The sequence below is a fragment of the Nerophis lumbriciformis genome, linkage group LG08 (genome assembly GCF_033978685.3).
Source record: "Nerophis lumbriciformis linkage group LG08, RoL_Nlum_v2.1, whole genome shotgun sequence".
NCBI classification, from domain to species: Eukaryota; Metazoa; Chordata; class Actinopteri; order Syngnathiformes; family Syngnathidae; genus Nerophis; species Nerophis lumbriciformis.
Genome location: NC_084555.2, coordinates 56,617,076 through 56,620,755, shown reverse-complemented (window position 1 = coordinate 56,620,755; position 3,680 = coordinate 56,617,076).

Below are 3,680 nucleotides of genomic sequence, written 5' to 3'. Positions count from 1 at the left end.
GTAGAAGAAGAAGCGCTTCCTGTTCTATGGAGGCGGTTGCTTGCGTAGAAGAAGAAGCACTTCCTCTTCTACGGGGAAAAAAGATGGCGGCTGTTTACCGTAGTTGCGAGACCGAAACTTTATGAAAATGAATCTTAATATTAATCCATATATAAAGCGCACCGGGTTATAAGCCGCACTGTCAGCTTTTGAGTAAATTTGTGGTTTTTAGGTGCGGCTAATAGTGCGGAAAATACGGTAGTAACAAAGCATGTGTAGTGTAAGACATTTTTTATTTCGTAAATAGTTCAACCGGATGTATAGCGTAGCGCTTTTATTGTGAAGACGGAAAAGTGTGTGATTGGTTTGAGAAAGTGTCTTCACATGTTTTGATGTTTGACTGTTTGCAATTTAAAAAAAAAAGTCTCCTTTCGACTTCCTACCGACCATCTTCAGTTTCTGTTGAGCTTTTAAATCATCTTACTTAAAAAACCAAAAAGCAGTGAAGTTGTCACGTTGCGTAAATGGTAAATAAAAAGAGAATACAAAAAATCCTTTTCAACTTATATTCACTTGAATAGACTGCAAAGACAAGATATTTCATGTTCAAACTGGAAAACTTTGCTATTTGTTTATTTTTGGAATTTGATGCCTGCAACATGTTTCAAAAAAGCTGGCACAAGTGGCAAAAAAGAATGAGAAAGTTGAGGAATGCTCATCAAAGACTTATTTGGAACATCCCACAGGTGAACAGGCAAATTGGGAACAGGTGGGTGCCATGATTGGGTATAAAAGCAGCTTCCATGAAATGTTCACTCATTCACAAACAAGGACGGGGCGAGGGTCACCACTTTGTCAACAAATGCCTGAGCAAATTGTTTAAGAACATTTCTCAACGAGCTAATACAAGGAATTGCCTGGATGTCGCTCCGTAATATCATCAAAAGGTTCAGAGAATGTGGAGAAATCTGCACGTAAGCCATGAAATTACGGACCTTCGATCCCTCAGGCGGTACTGCATCAAAAACCGACATCAGTGTGTAAAGGATATCACCACATGGGCTCAGGAACACTTCAGAAAACCACTGTCAGTAACTACAGTTGGTCGCTACATCTGTAAGTGCAAGTTAAAACTCTCCTATGCAAAGCCAAAGCCATTTATCAACAACACCCAGAAACGCTGCCGGCTTCGCTGGGCCCGAGCTCATCTAAGATGGACTGATACAAAGTGGAAAAGTGTTCTGTGGTCTAACTAGTCCACATTTCAAATAGTTTTTGGAAAATGTGGACGTTTTGTCCTCTGGAAAAAGAGGAAAAGAACCATCCGGATTGTTCTAGGGTGAAAGTGTAAAAGGCAGCATGTGTGATGGTATGGGGGTGTATTAGTGGCCAAGACATGGGTAACTTACACATCTGTGAAGGCGCCATTAATGCTGAAAGGTCCATACAAGTTTTGGAGCAACATATGTTGCCATCCAATCAACGTTATCATGGACGCCCCTGCTTATTTCAGCAAGACAATGCCAAGCCACGTGTTACAACAGCGTAGTAAAAGAGTGCGGGTACTAGACTGGCCTGCCTGTAGTCCAGACCTGTCTCCCATTGAAAATGTGTGGCGCATTATGAAGAGTAAAATAGCACAACGGAGACCCCAGACTGTTGAACAACTTAAGCTGTACATCAAGCAAGAATGGGAAAGAATTCTACCTGAAAAGCTTCAAAAATTTGTCTCCTCAGTTCCCAAACCTTTACTGAGTGTTGTTAAAAGGGAAGTCCATGTAACACACTGGTAAAAATGCCACTGTGCCAATTTTTTTGCAATGTGTTGCTGCCATTAAATTCTAAGTTAATTATTATTTGCAAAAAAAAATTAAGGTTCTCAGTTCGAACATTAAGTATCTTGTCTTTGCAGTCTATTCAATTGAATATAAGTTAAAAATATATTTTTTAAATCATTGTATTCTGTTTTTATTTACGAATTACACAATGGGCCAACCTTATTGGTTTTGTGTTTTGTACTAAATCTGTCACAGTACCAATCTAACTGTTTTGTTATCACTGCACCTTTGCCGTAATCTGAACACGGAAGTGAAGCACCACCCACCTCAGAACGACGTGCGCAGCAGGTGTTTGCTGCAGGGATGAAGCCTCTCCTCACGGCGACAAATCGTCCTTTCTTGTCGGGAGAACAACTTGCCATGGCTTTAAACCTGATATTTCTATAAGGTAGACTTTCTTTTGTTCATTTCTGATCGCTTGTGGCTAATCAGTAGTAAGTGAACTGCAGCCAACTGTCTTCTACGGCACGGCCCAAGGGTCAAAAAAAGACGTGTGTGCGTTAATCGCCCGTTAAAAAATGTAGTGCCGTTATTTACATTTATAGTTTCCGCGTTATCATCGGGTTAACTTTAACAGCCCTACTTTATTCATATATATATATATACTATTGATTTTGAAAATGAAAAATATCAGTGTGTAGGCCTCAGTGGGGGAAAAAAGGAAAATTGTATATACTGTAATGTCGTGCCTTGTGAACATTAAATATCAAGTTGAACAAATTCAAACAAGTGAAACGAGTATACATCTTTTTAATCTTTCCCACAAAAGCAGGCTGATAATTATTCATAGAGAACATATTTAATGCAAATAGAAAATGTACATGCTACATATTTAAGGCAAATAGAAAATGTACATGCCACAGCCAGCATAAACACTCCACTGAGATCCAATACATGGACAATTCTGCCTTTACAGTCACTATATTGCTGCACTTTATTGTTGTTTGCTAATATTCATAATCACAAAGTACTCACATAAACAACATCGTCAATGCAAGCTGATTGATGTTCTCATCCTGCCACGCGAATAAATGATGTCATTCCTGACCTTTAATTCACAGCATGTTGACAACAGCCCAAATAACATCCTTCAACTTGTACAGTTTGCAATCCCACCGCAAGTTCAATTGTGATGACAGCCATAGAACAGGAAGTGGAAGTCATTTTGCCGTAGGAAAGTGGACGTTTGTCCTGGCTGCTCAGCACAATGCAGTTAAATAAATCAGTGCGTACGCAGCTTGATTTGACGAAATCGACGCTGACGGGATTAGCGTGCGGGCTCATGGCGAGCGTGAAATAACTTGTACTACACGACTACAAATACATACTTTTTAAAATAATGATTTCTACAATCGGGACAATATACTGTCGATAATACCTGCGGTGGGAAGCGAGTTGCTTTGTGTTGCATTTATTTTATGTATAAAATGTTGATTGACAATTTTCCCTTAAATTCCCAACATTCCTCCCTTTGGAACAAATATGACTATTTCAACAATGTATTTACGTCCAGCTAATAAACTAAGTAATGAAGATGTAGTTTATTTTTAACATTCTTTTTATACGGTAATTGGTTCAAAGCTATGCTTTTATGAAATTCTAAAAATACTAATAAATAAAAAAACTAACATAAAAGAGCAAGCAGGTGAAATGTGAAGAAGAAAAAGTTGCAACGTTAACAACTGTAATAACACAAAGCTGCCATACAGGCTATTTTTTCATTCAATTTGTCATTGCTCCAAAAAAATAATGAATCAAAATGTATGTTTTTATGAATATTTATTTGACGTCAAATATTCCACTTGGAAATTTTGTTGGGGGTAATATTGCATATTTTTTGTTTTTGCCGCAAAAGAATAGGGT